The sequence below is a fragment of the Humulus lupulus genome, chromosome 2 (assembly GCF_963169125.1).
Source record: "Humulus lupulus chromosome 2, drHumLupu1.1, whole genome shotgun sequence".
Lineage (NCBI taxonomy): Eukaryota > Viridiplantae > Streptophyta > Magnoliopsida > Rosales > Cannabaceae > Humulus > Humulus lupulus.
This window is the reverse complement of record NC_084794.1, coordinates 94,671,583-94,687,097: the sequence shown is the minus strand read 5'-3', so window position 1 is coordinate 94,687,097 and position 15,515 is coordinate 94,671,583. Positions and strand designations below refer to the sequence as shown.

The 15,515-nt window shown below is 47.6% G+C and overlaps 1 pseudogene; it reads left to right on the top strand.

The window, feature by feature from the left end:
* The first annotated feature begins 1,031 nt into the window (after positions 1 to 1,031).
* On the top strand, positions 1,032 to 15,186 carry LOC133814540 (uncharacterized; annotated as a pseudogene).
* Positions 15,187 to 15,515: the final 329 nt, after the last annotated feature.

Sequence of the window (15,515 nt, the reverse complement as noted above, 5' to 3'; positions counted from 1 at the left end):
CCTCAAGACCCTCCAGCCGCTTAGTCTTTTTTCTTTTAATCTTTTAATTACACGACCTACAAGTCGTGATGTAAAGAAATTAATTTTTTATTGCTGCGTGGGCAGCTTTTTTCCTTTCAATTGGACAATTACATCCGAGTAGTACTGCTCGCAGTGTAAAGTAATTCGTTTTTGATATTATAATACATTTTTATTTTATTATAACATCTGTTTGCATGATCGAACTTAGCATAGCACTTTGGTTTGATTTAACAAAATACAAAATTTTGAAAAATACTCTAAGTACCCTACACTACACCAAAAACTACTTTCCACAACACATAATTATAAGTCTTTTGAAAATGTATTATAATATATACCATGTAAAAAAAAGTGTTAAAGTAATAGAAATCAAATATATAAAAAAAAACAAGCCTACTCCCATAACCACCATCATCTCTTTCTCCTTCTCATTCTCCTTCTCCTTCTCGTCTTTTTCTCTTCCCTTCGCCCTAGCCGCCACTCCCGTAACCACCATCATCCTCAGCTCCGACCACCTAACCACCATCCTCACAACCCTTTTTCTCAGAGCCAAGCTCCAAATCTCAGGCACCTGTGAACCCAACCCCCGAACCAAGTGACCCCAGGTGCGAGCCCACCTCTGCGTTCCTTCGACCCAGTGCGAATTTCATTCGCGAGCCACAACCAGCCGCGATTCTGCACCTGTTCTGCTGTAGAGCCCCGAGTGTGCACCAAGCGAGGGCCTAGATTCCACAAGCCCAAGCGCGCCTCCCCTTAATGTGAGGATAGCTGTGTCTCCAAGAAAACTCCTGCATCGAGAGCTCCATCACACCCAGAAAAAAATCAGCCCCGACCCCAGCTTCGTGAGCTCCTCGTTAAGCAACACCACAACCCGAGCCCCAATGTCGTTCCACCACTACCAAGTTGCTCCTTTGTAGATCTTTCTAGGTAATATTTTTATGTACCTTGGATTGGTTTAGTTGTGTTTGTGAATTGTTCCTCTTGAGTTACAATCTTTGGTTGATTCTATTATGTATTGTGGAAATATTGCTCCTGTCTTGCTCTTTGAGTGTAGCATTGTGATTTTGGAGAAAGCTCATAAGGATGGCGAGAAGAATAACGAAGAGACCATTTCAAGGTTATTCCGATCTTTTAACACACTGTATGATCGAATAATTAATTCATGATTATGAATGAAATTCTGGTCTGGTTTCTAATTTGCTAGTTAGTTTTTATATTGTAGTGATAGTGTGGTTGCTGAGATTAAGTCTATGATTGATGAATTAAAGTCCAAATTTGACAAATATAGGTATGATCATCTATAAATAATGTCTACATTGAAGTCAAAATGTGTTTTTCTAGTTTGATTCAGATAGTTGTTATGTCCACAGACAAGGTTTTTCTAAAGCGCTTTCGAAGAGCTCAAAAGAGGTCTGAGTATGAAAATTTCGATTTCATTATTTGTTGTTAGTGTATTGCAATTTTTTTTGACCTCTTGATCACGTTTTTTTTGTATTTGTAGTTTGAGAACTGTTTGAAAAAGAAAACTTCCAAGTTCCAAACACTTAATCAGCAATTTTGCAAGGAAAAAGCAACCCATTTGCAGGCGTTGAAAGGAATTATCTCTTATTTAATTTTAAATTAAATTCCACATTTGGTGTTTCAATTCATAACATGATATGTTCTCCATTCAATGATTACGGAGACAAAAAATGGACATGTGATTTGGATTGAACTCTTTAAATTTTGTTTCTGAAATTGTACTGGCTCATGTTCTAATACATTAGTTAGGTCCACATTTTTTTTATTCTTATTCTATATTTTCTTACTTACCAACATGATATATGGGTAAGATTAGTGACAATAATAAGGTAAATAGATTCATTTTCTGGTGTCAGATACCATTTCCAAGTTTGAAGAAGAGAAGGAAAGGCTTTTAAAGTGATATGAACAAATGAGTAAGTTTACAAGGCACTACCCTTTTCATTCCCTTGTAGAGAAATGTAATTAAAGTAGTCTTGTTGTATATAAATGACATCAGGGAAGAAAGAAAAGAGTACGATGTCAAAACATGAGAAAGCTTGCAGAGATAAGATTACTCGATTGGAGGAGTCTCTGAAAAGGAAAACTCAGGTATATACTAAATTACTAATCATAAACTTCAGGTTTTATGAACTTAAGCCATTTGGGTCTTGTGGATGCTCAAAATTCCCTGCCTGTAAAAGAACCCCAAAGTATGTGATTAGGTCCCGTGTACTTAGGCGCGTATTGGGAAATCTTGGCAGATGAAGCCCCCAATAGGTGCGCCGTCAGGGCCTCGTGAGGGGCGTCCTAATCTGGCCGCAGCGCCTCATGCGCCCCTGGCCACAGCGCCTCGCGTGCCCGCACGCGCCACATGCCCCGGTGTCTCACGCCCAGTACCTCGCGCACCAGGCGCCTCGCGAGACATGGCCATGTCTTGCCTCGCCACGTCCACGCCACGAGGGCCTCACGAGAGACAGCCTCGCCATGCCTCACCACGGTCGTGCCACGGGGCCTCGCGAGAGACAGCCTCGCCTTGCCTCACCACGGCTGCGCCACGAGGGCCTCACGAGGGAGCGCCTCGCCTTACCTCGACTTGTCTTTGCCACGAGGGTCTCACGAGGGAGCGCCTCGCCTAGCTGCGCCTTGGCCGTGCCACGAGGGCCTCGCGAGGGAGTGCCTCGCCTAGCCTCGCCTTGGCCACGCCACAAGGGTCTCGCGAGGGAGTGCCTCGCCTAGCCTCGCCTTGGCCACGCCACGAGGGCCTCGCGAGGGAGCATCTCGCACCCTTCACCTCGAGATGGCACCTCGTATGGAGACCTATGGAAACCCCACCATCTAGAAGTGAAAGCTCAAGTATGATTCAGTAAGGTCATGCTAGTACAATCTTGTACGAGGTACGGCTTCTAAGACACCGTCCGCCTGACCATAACATTCACGCTAGACAAGTAGTTGGAGCACAAGGAGAGAGGACATGGCCTGCATGCTCCTAACCAGATGTCAAAGTCAACACCACTACCACCTGCACCACTCCTCTGACATTCGTACGATCGAGTAGTGGAGACATTCTCATGGTACCTGACCATGTACTAGTGACAACACCACTACCTCTGAAACCACTCTCCTCACAGTGTACCTGTGTACCGCTTGGTCCCCTGGACCACCATGTATCCAGGGCCACTATAGCCTACTATAAAATGAACCCTAATTCCACATGGAAGGGGGTTGGAAAAATTACTGTAGCCGTGCAACATAATCAATACAAACTGATTTCACCATTTTTCTTCTGCAATCGTTCTTGAAGTTTCTACTTAGATTTCTAGAGCTTTTCTTTTGATAATCTCTGCGTTGTAATTTTTCTAACTTAACTTAGTTGACGAGTTCTCACCGTCAACAGTTTGGCACCGTCTGTGGGAAACTAAGTACCAAGATATTGTTCTACCATTACTCCCAGCAAGAAGAAATGCCGAGACGTTCAAAGAAACTCAGGGAGCCACGAGAGGTGGAAGTCCACCTTAACGGAGTTCAGCTAAAGGCCTCCATGAAGGATCCTCCTCCACCCAGAGATGTGGAGCCCCCAAGGGACCCTGAAGTTCACGAGGATGATAAGGAGGTCTCATCACCGGCCATCCCACTCAGTGAGAATCCTCCAAGGACAACCACCGCACCACCCGGGAATGCCAACGAGTTCTCGGCTCCCAAACCACCGCAAGTACCAAACTCCGGTCGGTAAGACCCAGGCCCCTCGACGCGTAGACATGATAAACATCCCCGGGTCCATTTTGTGAGCTCGAGTTCTAAATCACGGTTCTACGAATAGGAAATACAAGAGATGCACCGTAAGAACCAAAGGTTGGAGACCACCCTGGAGAATATGCAAGAGGTGCTGAATGGCCTGTTGCAAGGTAAGTCAAGCGTGACCCTGCCCAAGAGAAAAGAGAAAGATCAGGAGGGGGTAGAGACCACCGTTCCAGTAGACAATGGGAGGACTCGACACTCTACTAGTAACACCCCCCGAATGAAGCAACGAGAACATCCTGAACCACGATGAAGGCCCAGAAGCCAGAGCCGAAGACCAATGTTGCCCCTCGCAACGATGACGAGGTCACCTCAAAAAGAGCACCCTCAGATTTGCGGGAGGAGCTCAACAAGAAGAGGGTGGGTAAAAGGACCACACCCCCTATGGCACCTCGAGAGGGCAAAGGAAAGGGGGACCTTAACCCGTCCGCTTTAAGGGACTCCCTAAGCAAGAGGAGGCAGGACCTGGACACAAAAATGAGGAGCATGCGAAGCAAGATCGTCACCGCCTCTGGAGGTCAAGCTTTTGAGGAAGAGTTCGACCATGAGTCACCCTTCGTGAGGGAGATCCAAGCCATCCGGCTCCCTGCCAATTTTAAGGAAACCAATATGACCCCCTACGAAGGAAGCATAGATCCAAAGTACCATCTGGACGCGTTTAACGATCTGATGAAGCTGAGGGGAATTAGTAGCGGAGCCAGATGCCACTGCTTTGCTATCACGTTAAAAGGATCCGCATACAAATGGTTCAAAAGACTTAGGCCAGGGTCCATCAGGTCCTGGCAACAGTTTTATGATGAATTCCTCCAATAGCACCACGTTGTGCGGGACTACACGATGCCAGGCACCAGCCTTGCCAATGTGAAACAAGGAGAAAAGGAGAGTCTGAAGAGCTACATTCACAGGTTCAACATGGAGGCCACTAAAGTGGGGAGCCTGTCCCACCGGGAGTTAAAAATGGCCATTACAGCTGGAGTGCGCCCAGGAAGCAAATTGTGGGATAATATGTTGAAGAGGGAAGTCACCGACCTAGATGACTTCTACGAGAGGGCGCAGAAGTACATTCGTGTGGAGGATGGCCATGCGAACTTAAAGGCAGGAAAGGAGGAGTCCAACATAAAGCCCCCAGCTAATGAAGGGTCGAATGGAGCGAAGAAGAAAAGGGCGTATGAAGGGTCGAGGGGTGATCAACAGAGAAAGACCAAGCGAGGGAGCAGTCATAGGGAGACAGCTTACACTTTCTATACAAAACTAACGGATTCCAGGGAGCATATCTACCTCACCAACGAAGATCGAGTTCCCTTCAAAAAGCCCCCACCAATGAGAAAGGACCGGTCCAAAAGGGATCCCAGTAGATACTGCCAGTACCATAAGGATATCGGTCATACCACAGCAGAGTGCATCCATTTAAAGGAAGAAATTGAGGAGCTCATCCGTAGAGGGCACCTCAGCCGATATGTTAGGAGAGAAAGGCCGAAGCCAGAGGATGAGCCTGCGACACCCCAGACGCAAGGGCGAGCCCCAGAGATACAGGGGGAAGTCTGAACCATTTTTGGAGGTCCAAGATTTGGGGGAGATTTTCAAAAGGGACGAGACAGGTATGCTAGGGAAGCCAGGCGAAGTCCGCCACCCTGTGTCATGAGTTTGGAGCAACGACTCCCGAAAAGCTTCAAGGGAGAAAAAGACTCGATCACATTCACTGAGGAGGATGCACGGGGGGTGCATTTTCCCCATAACGACTCACTAGTGTTGACAGTTCAGTTGGCCAATATGCGTGTGCATCGGGTCCTGGTGGACAATGGGAGCTCAGTGGACATCATGTGTCGCCCTGCCTTGGAAAAGATGGGACTGGGCATTCGTCACCTGAAGCCCTGCCAATCTTCCCTATATGGATTCATGGGGGACTCGGTGTAACCCCTAGGGATGATTGAATTGGCACTCACCATGGGGGAGCAACCCCGGCAGACTACAGTCATGGCTAACTTTGTCATAGTAGATTGTGCTTCAGCTTTCAATGCGGTATTGGGGAGACCATCCCTAAGAGAATTGAAAGCCATAACTTCTATATATCACTTGGTCTTCAAGTTCCCAACTCTAGGAGGGGTCACTAGTATGAAAGGAGAATAGAGAGAAGCGAGGGAGTGCTACAACACCTCCCTCCGCGCGCCTGTGAAACCACGGGAACCAATGGCCATGGTGATACACGAAGCGCTACGTGTGCCCGCGGGGAGCCCGCAGGAGCTAGACCCCCGAATCATGGAGGAGTCAGGAGCAGAACCCAGGGAGGAAGTAGAGGAGGTTATAGTAGTGGAGGAACCGTTGAGAAAACTGAAGGTAGGAAAAAGCCTGTAAAGCGACGTGAAGGAGGAGTTGATAAGGTTTTTGAAGGATAATCTGGATATATTCGCATGGATTCACAAAGATATGGTGGGTATAGATCCCAGCGTTATGTGCCACCATTTAAATAAAGCGAGGCCCGTTAGGCAGAAGAGGCGGGCGCTGGACCCAGAGAGGTACGCAGCCTTAAAGGAAGAGGTCGACAAGCTGAAGACCAATGGGTTTATCCGCGAGTCATTTTGCCCTGTATGGGTGTCGAATCCAGTACTAGTCCCAAAAATAAATGGAAAATGGAGGACCTGCGTCAACTTCTCAAACCTGAATAAAGCCTGTCCTAAGGATAGCTTCCCGCTCCCGAGGATAGATCAGTTGGTAGAAGCGACGGCAGGGCATGAATTGCTAAGCTTCATGGATGCCTACTCTGGATACAACCAGATTCCTATGAACCCAGCTGATGAAGAGCATACGTCGTTTATAACGGATAAAGGACTCTATTGCTATAAGGTGATGCCCTTCAGGTTGAAGAACGCGGGTGCCACCTATCAAAGGTTGGTCAATAAGATGTTCGCCAACCAGATAGGGAGGAACATGGAGGTATATGTTGACGATATGCTAGTAAAAACCAAGAATTCTACAGAGCTCAACAAGGACCTTGGTGAGATGTTTGACACACTCAGGAAGTATCGAATGAAGTTGAATCCCATCAAGTGCACTTTCGGCGTATCCTCAGGAAAATTCTTGGGCTTCATGGTCAACTCCAGAGGCATCGAGGCTAATCCTGATAAGATAAAGGCCCTGATAGAAATGAGACCACCTAAGAACAAGAAGGAAGTGCAATGCCTAACGGGAAGGGTAGCGGCCCTTAATAGATTTATTTCGAGGTTAACCGACAAGTGCCTCCCCTTCTTTAACGTCCTAAAAGGGAGAAAAAATTTCGCTTGGGATGAGGAATGTGAAGAGGAATTTATTAAGCTGAAGGAGCACTTGGGGAAACCATCCCTGTTGGCAAAACCTGAAAAAGGTGAGAAGCTATACTTATACTTGGCAGTGTCTGAACATGCCATAAGCGCGACCTTGGTTAGAGGGGAGAAGAAACAGCAACAACCCGTGTACTATATCAGCAAGTGGTTGGTGGATGCGGAGAACCGGTACCCAGAAATTGAAAAGTTGGCCTATGCTTTAGTTGTGGCCTCGAGGAAGTTGAGACCCTACTTCCATGCTCATGCAATCGAAGTTCTCATGGATAGTCCTTTGAGGCAGGTCTTGCATAAACCTGAGACCTCAGGGAGGCTGATGAAATGGTCGATCGAGTTAAGCCAATTCGATATCGTGTATACCCCAAGAGCTTCCATCAATGGACATGTGCTGGCAGACTTCATAGTGGAGTTCACCAATCAGCCGAATGGAGGAAGAAGTGAAAAAGGGGAGCGGTCTGTCATAGAGGAAGAACGAAGGGGGTCTAGAGGAATGGAGCCTGCATGTTGACGGGGCGTCCAATGAAGGAGGGTCTGGAGCAAGTATCATGATGACGGGACCCAAAGGACACAAGATGTACAGTGCAATCTGGTTTGGGTTTGAGGCCTCCAACAACGAGGCAGAGTACGAAGCACTCCTGGCAGGCTTACGTTTATCCCAGGAGCTAAAGGTGACACGCCTTCGTATTTTTAGCAACTCACAATTGGTGGTGTACCAGGTGAAAGGGGAATATTAGGCGAAAGGTCCCAAGATGGCTGCATACTTGGAAATGGTTAAAGGCTATCTGGGACGATTGGTGGCATACAACATAGAGCAGATCCCAAGAGAAAGGAATTCCCATGCCAATGCCCTCGCAAAACTGGCTTCCACTAAGGATGGGGATATCTTGGAGTCGATACCCTTGGAGTACTTACCTAGACCCAGCATCATAAGCGCGGACATACACATGGTTAGTGTTCCAAAGGAGTCGTGGGCTGAGCCAATTAAGAGATACCTGGAGGAAGGAACCTTGCCTGTGGACAAGAAAGAGGCTCGAAGGTTGGTGTATAAGGCAGCTAGGTACACCTTGGTAGACGGGGTTTTATACAAGAGAGGGTTCTCGATGCCACTTCTGTGATGTGTAGAGGAGGAGGAGGCGCTAAAAGTACTGCATGAGATACATGCGGGTGAGTGCGGTAACCATGAGAGCGGACCCTCCACGGCTAGGAAGGCCATAAGACAAGGGTACTACTGGCCCTCCATGGAGAAAGATGCAAATGACTTTGCAAAGAAATGTGACAAATGCCAGAGGCACGCAAACTACACTCGGAGGCCCCCAAATGAGTTAACTAGCATGACTAGCCCCTGGCCCTTTGCTATCTAGGGGATAGACTTGATCGGCACCCTTCCCGCGGGTAGGGGAGGAGTGAAGTACGTGGTGGTAGCTGTGGACTACTTCACCAAGTGGGTTGAAGTGGAACCCCTCGTGAAGATAACAGCCAAGCATATCACCTCATTCATCAACAAATTCATTGTTTGTAGATACGGAGTGCCCTGCAAAATTATCTCCGACAACGGCACCCAGTTTGAGGGGGGAGCCTTTGAGGAATATTGTAGGGGAAGAGGGATAAAGAGAAGTTTCTCAGCAGTAGTGCACCCACAGGCCAATGGGCAGGTGGAGGCCATTAACAGAGTTCTTAAAAAGAACTTGAAAACCAAGCTAGAGAAGATGAAGGGAGCCTGGGTGGAGGAGCTGTCAAATGTGATATGGGCCTATAGAACCACCCCGTGCACGACCACTGGAGAGTCCCCATTCTCCTTAGCATATGGGTGCGAGGCTGTCCTCCCAGTTGAGATGCAGGTTAGTTCCTTTAGGATATAGGCGTATGGGGACGAGGCCAACTGCGTAGCTCTGGCTGAGAGCTTGGACATGCTAGAAGAAAAAAGGGAAAAAGCACAAATGAGAATGGTGGTATACTAGCAGCACGCAGCAAGGTCTTACAACTCAAGGGTGCGAGAGAGAACTTTCAGAGTGGGCCACCTGGTGCTAAGAAAGGCACTCCCCAACACACGAGACCCAGGGGCGAGGGTGCTAGGGGCGAACTGGGAGGGGCCCTACCAAGTTGCTCAATGCATACCCCCAAACACTTATAAGCTGGCGCGCATGGAGGACACCGTCATACCTCGAGCATGGAATGCGGAGCACCTTAGGAAGTACTACTAGTGAGGCGCCCACACCCAATGCTAGAAGTATCGGTTTTCAGCGTGTTGCATGTTATCTTAGCTTGGTAGACAAAAATCAAAGAGGTTACTTAGATAACCTCCCAAGTAGGTGTAAGTTCCTTTTTTATGTAAGTCTTATATGTATCGCTGTAACCTGAATTCTATGAATGAAACTGGTCACATCTTCGCACGCTATTTTTTCTACCTTATGTGGGCATCAATCAAAGTGCCTGCCGAAGTAAACTTCACCAGACACTTGGGGGGGCAATAGTGGCCCGTGAAGATAAAGCATACAGCAAACAGAAGGATCCAAAAAAAGGACCCCTTGCACCAGGATCCTAAAAAAGACCCCCTATCAGGAGGATCCTAAAAAGGACCCTATGCACCAGGAGGATCCTAAAAAGGACCCTCTATCAGGAGGACCCTAAAAGGGACCATGATCCTAAAATGGACCCTCTAATAGGGGATCTTAAAAAGGAACCTCTAACAGGGGACCCCAAAAGGACCCCTTGTATTAGGGCCTTAAGCGAAGTCCTTATATATATAAAACAGGGAGAGGACCTTACAAGGCATCCCTTGGGTTCACAAGGATTAGCTACCCTTGTGAACATCAAAGAGGCCAAAGGGTCCTACAAAAAAAAAAAAAAAAACAACAACAACACACTTCCAAATAAAGGCAGATGCTCCCACAAGAGGAAAGACCTTAGAGAGAGCACCCACCAATAAGCCTAGAGCGGCCACCAAGCCGTCTAGCCAAAAAGGGTCCTAAAAGAGACCCTTGCAAAAATAGAACTATGAATAACGTCGAGAAGGACACTTCTTGCAAAAAATAATAAGCGCGCGCGAGAATATATAAAAGGATAGCTAGAACCCAAGGGGTCAAAATATCCTTATAGAAGTAATCAAGAGGCACCAAAAAAGGTCCCAGTGAACCCTTTCACATGGGCTCCAAAGGACCTCTAACCTGGTAAATAAAAAAGGGGAACCTACCAAACCCCATCATACAGGCTCAAAAAGACCTCAAACTCAAAAGAATAAGAGATAAATAACCACACATGTATATATATATATATTGAAAAAGGAGTCTTGATAACATGAAAAGATTCACAAAATAAAAATAATAACAATAATATTACAAAGGCTCAAGGTGAGCATACGCCCACAGCGGGATAGTTGACAGAAATGAGGATATGACGACCTCAGGGCCTCCTGCCACGGGCGCTCCACACGGCCGCTCGAGCAACGGCGTGCTCGCTGAAAGAAGAAAAATCAAAGTTGGGATCCTGCCTCCACACACCGTAAAGGGTGCGGTCTATGGACCTGTACTCGATAGCTGTCTTATCCGCCTCTAAGGAAGCAATTCTCTCCTGCAACATGGATACATCGGCCCTAACAGCCTCGAGTTCGGCCCTAGCAGCCTCGAGTTCAGCCTCTAAATAAGTGACTCTCTCTTGCGATGCAGCCGCGATAGCCTTGGTCCCCTGGAGTTCTCTCTCTAGGCTGGTGACCTTGTCCTGCAGCGTCGTGGCTTTGGCAACCGCCTTCAGCTTCCTTTTTGACGAGACAGAAAGGTTGGTCCGAACCCTTTTTAGTTCAGTCTGGGTGTCCTCAAACTCCTTCTCGAGCTCCTCGACCCAGGCCGTGAGACGGTCCTTCTCAGCACTTGGCGCGGAGAGATTGTTAGCCGAGTCAGCAAACCACTGAGCCACAATATGGGCCTGCACAAGAAAGTTAACAACAGAAATAATAAGTAACAAAAAAAATGTATGTACATCTATATATAATAGGGCCGACACAAGACGCATGAACTCACCCAAGTAGTGGTGCGCCTTTAGAGTTTCCCCAAGGTCTGACAGAGCAAAACTCCCAAGACTGTTCCAGTCAGATCTAGGGAGGTCCGAGGCGATTTGGGTGAACCGCTGCCCATAAGAGGTCACCATACGATTCACCCAGGGCGCCCCATCCAGGCCAGGGGCACCTGGCTGGGTAAGGACAGACGACCCACTTGCTGAAATGGGAGGAGGGGGCGTAGGAAAAGTGGAAAAGTGAGGCCCCAGTAGATCAGAGGGGGGTGCTGGAAGATTGGCAAAGTAAGCCCCCGATGGACCAGGGTCGAGGGGAACCTGAGTGAAAGCGTCATAGCCCTCAGGGTCGGGGCAAACAAAACACCCCGGTACGGCATGCTGGTCTTGAGATTGGGAGGCTATGTCCTGGTCATAAGAGGCATAAGGAGGGCATCCCCCAGGAGATGAAGACAGCTGGTGAGGTCCCCCGTGTTCAAGGGGGGCTTCCTCCGGCTCATCCTCAGCCTCACCTTCGTCTGGGCAAGGCTCGGCTGACACCGCCTTCATTTTCTTGGACCCAGGGATGGTCCACAACAACTTGGGGTCTGAGACTGGGGACAATTTATGGAGGTTCAAATTTTCCACTGTGAATAAGAACGCCGCCTTTTTCAGGGCGGGGTCAGCATTAATGAGGTCCATCACGGCGTCCGCCTCCGACCCAACGACCAATGGAACGGAAAATTGCTCTGCATGACCCATGCCATTGTCAAAACAAACATAAGTATAAAATAGTAAGTTCCAATAAAAAGAAAAGGAGGCTCAAGGTACTTACTGGGGGTGGTGCAAAAGTCCTCACGAATAGAGAGAGGGCCCTTTACGAAGAAAAATTCCCGCTTCCAGGACCCCGGATTGGACACTGAGCCCTCTATCAAAGGGACCTCGTTATTGGCCTTTTGCAAATAGTAGAAGCCCTTGGACTTGGGAGAGGGCATGAGGTTATACAGGAAGTGCACCTCTAGCGCCGTAGGGGTACGTTTTGCAAGTACCGCAAACGCAATGAAAAGGCAGCTCAAAGTTAGCCAGCCATTGGGTGCCAGCTGAAGTGGAGCAAAGTCAAAGTAATTGAGGACCACAACAAAGAACGGGTGTAACGGGATGGTACCACCCGCCTTCAGGATGTGCTCACTAAGGGCCACGAAGCCGGTCCTAGGGCGGTCAACCCGGCATGTCTCCAAAGGAGCATATAAAGCGTACTCTGGAGGAACGCGATAGTGCTTCACAATTTCTCTCAGTTTATTTTATGACACATGTGACACCAGTAAGGGAGCATTGTCCGGTTCATTGGTAGATACCTGTCGTCGTGCCCTCGGCATATCTGCAAAACCAAAAGAAAAAGGTGAGGAAGAGACAAAACACTTGACCCTCCATTTTCTCTCCCTAGCAAGAGTCTTCCACTGGGGGACCGGCTGCGGAAGCACTAAGCTAGGGAAGATCGAAATTAAGAGCTAAGGGGAAGCAGAAGCGGCCCCATGACAGTCATCAAGAGAGGATGGGTTGGAGGGCTCAGGCGGAAGGTGTCCCTCCATAAACTCCAACTCCCTCTGCAACTCTAAAAGGGTCACCCTAAGGCTCGCTACATGGTCACTAAGGTCAGGGGAAAGGTGCTCCATCTCCTCTTAATGCCGAGTCAATTTCACTCTCCACCACCCAAATTTTACGCCTAAGTTCAACCATGTGCTCAAGGTGACGGATACGAGCCTACCTTAAGGAGTCATAGTCTTGGTAAGGGTTTTCCTTAGGGGACTCTGAGTCTGAGGACTGGTCAACAAACTCAACCCCTGGAGGTATGTCGAATTGACCGTCACTGGCCATGAGACCTCGTCCCGAAAGCAAAAAGAGGTTCACGTATAAATGAGGGGATGGCTACAAAACACAAAGGAATGGGCTTAAAACCTCTAGATGCAAACACCCTAAATGATCCACTACAGGGTATAAAAAAGAGGGGCATGCAACTGGGAAAACTCATGGCAAGCTCAGGCCAAGGTACCCCATCCCGAGTAATGCTAATTTGAACCCAATGAACATGAGCGAAAAAGAAAATATACCTCAAGCATGTAAAATAGAGCGCTGTCGTGGTCTACAGGAGGTCGAGGGCCAAAAGCGCCGTCACAGTCAAAAAGAGCTAAGTGGTCGAAAGCACGCGTTTGCAAAAATGAACAAAAAGTATGTGTTAGCCTCCAAATAGACATACCAAAAATTAGCTCATTTAAAAATAAAAATAAATATTTTAGCAAAAGTGAGGTTATGGGGGATTGAGCCCCTTACCTCTTGAAAGAAAAAGGATTCTCAAAACCACGAAGCCAAGGACGTAAGGTGTAGATAATAACCCTTGCATGAAGGCCTATTTATAAGAATTGAAGAAAATAGTCTACAAAAGCACTTAAAGGTCCTCTCCTAGACTGGGGGGCAAGTGTGGATGCTCAAAATTCCCTGCTTGTAAAAGAACCCCAAAGTATGTGATTAGGTCCCATGTACTTAGGCGCGTATTGGGAAATCTTGGCGGATGAAGCCTCCGACAGGTACGCCGTCAGGGCCTCGCGAGGGGCGGCCTCACCTGGCCACAGCGCCTCGCGCGCCCCTGGCCACAGTGCCTCGCACACCCGCACACACCTCGTGCCTCGGCGTCTCGCGCCCAGCGCCTCGCCCGTAAGTGCCTCGCGCACCAGGCGCCTTGCGAGACATGGCCATGTCTTGCCTTGCCACGGCTGCGCCACGAGGGCCTCGCGAGAGATAGCCTCGCCTTGCCTCGCCATGGGCCTAGCGAGGGAGTGCCTCGCCTAGCTTCGCCTCGGCCGCGCCACGAGGGTCTCGCGAGGGAGCGCCTCGCCTCGGCCGCGCCACGAGGGCCTCGCGAGGGAGCATCTCGCACCCTTCACCTCGAGATGGAACCTCCTATGGAGACCTATGGAAACCCCACCATCTAGAAGTGAAAGCTCAAGTATGATTCAGTAAGGCCATGCTAGTACAATCTTGTACGGGGTACGGCTTCTAAGACCCCGTACGCCTGACCATAGCACTCACGCTAGACAAGTAGTTGGAGCACAAGGAGAGAGGACATGGCCTGCATGCTCCCAACTAGATGTCAGAGTCGACACCACTACCACCTGCACCACTCCTCTAACATTCGTACGGTCGAGTAGTGGAGACATTCTCATGGTACTTGACCATGTACTAGTGTCAACACCACTACCTCTGAAACCACTCTCCTGACAGTGTACCTATGTACCGCTTGGTCCCCTGGACCACCATATATCCAGGGCCACTAGAGCCTACTATAAAATAAACCCTAATTCCACATGGAAGGGGGTTGGAAAAATTACTGTAGCAGTGCAACATAATCAATACAAACTGATTTCACCATTTTTCTTCTGCAATCATTATTGAAATTTCTACTTAGATTTCTAGAGCTTTTCTTTTGATAATCTCTGCGTTGCAATTTTTCTAACTTAACTTAGTTGACGAGTTCTCACCGTCAATAGGTCTCTTTCTGCCAGTTCTAATTAGCATTCCTATTTGGATTCAGGATGACAAAACTTTTAGCATTTTGAGGAAAACTTTGGGTTCCCTTTTTGAGAATGCCTCGGATGAGGATTTCCCACCTGATGATTAAAGCTTTGCTTCAGTGTTGGCATCTCAGAGAAAAGGCAAAACCGACCACTCTTTCAACCTGATTCAAGATATGTCCTTTAATATCTTCCTTATTACACTGTCTCTAGATAGTAGGAAAAACTTAAATTGTCCATAGTTAATTTCCATTAACAATTCTCGACAGTCAATATTGAATATTCAAATGCTTTCTGCTCTACACAAACTAATAGAGCTCAGTAATAGATCTTATTATGTAAGACCGACTTTATGTGTAGGAATCTTTGGCTGAACACCATAACTACAAACCAGCTATGATTACCGCTTTGGATTTACAGTCTTTTCATGTAACCGTTATATGAGATAGGTGATGAATATGATGATAATTGCTCTAGAAAAGTTCCCCTTTCCTGTTTTGATCTGTGAAGGTGGCATGTTGCTTTTTGGACATTCATTTTGCATTAAGAAAAAAAGCATTACAGAAGTTTTTATGATCTGTTGTTGGCTATGGCTTTTTTGCTGTTGTGGATGTACTCGAGTCTCCATTGCCCCTGTTTTTTTATGCACTACCATTCTAACTTTGGCCCTTTTAACTTTCAAGTGTCTCATTTTACCATTCTAATCATGTTTTGGCCCTTATTTTATTATTGACAAAAAAAAAATTAGGTCTGGGGTAATAAAACCATACATTTGAAGGTCTTGAGGCCAAAATGAGATTCTAATTCTACAGTTTGAGGGCCAAATAAATACTCT